Source organism: Crocuta crocuta, unplaced genomic scaffold (genome assembly GCF_008692635.1).
Source record: "Crocuta crocuta isolate KB4526 unplaced genomic scaffold, BGI_CrCroc_1.0 scaffold467, whole genome shotgun sequence".
In the NCBI taxonomy this organism is placed as follows: Eukaryota; Metazoa; Chordata; class Mammalia; order Carnivora; family Hyaenidae; genus Crocuta; species Crocuta crocuta.
Genome location: NW_027530632.1, coordinates 2,237,197 through 2,237,459, shown reverse-complemented (window position 1 = coordinate 2,237,459; position 263 = coordinate 2,237,197). Strand labels below are relative to the sequence as shown.

The following is a 263-nucleotide window of genomic DNA, read 5'->3' as shown; positions in this document are numbered from 1 at the left end:
TAACTCCCGCCATTTTTTAGAATTGGCAGGAAGGTGTAGGGCATTTATTGCCCAAAGAGAATCCCTTTCTGAAGCAGAGGCCAGTTGTGTACTTTATTAGCGCTCCCACCATCCGAATCTTGTCCGTTATCGAGCTGGTGAGCCTCGGTTCACCGGGTCCTGCCTTGGTTTTACAGTTGACCGAGTGCTGCATGAGGCTTGCCACGATCTTCCTGGAAATCTCATCATGATTGATATATTAAATTGTCATTTAGGAAGGCATA

The 263-nt window shown here is 46.4% G+C and overlaps 1 protein-coding gene across 1 annotated transcript in view; it reads left to right on the top strand.

The window, feature by feature from the left end:
• The window catches only part of MAOA (monoamine oxidase A), a 68,049-nt gene that overhangs the window by 1,608 nt on the left and 66,178 nt on the right, over positions 1 to 263 (top strand). The window lies entirely within an intron of this gene.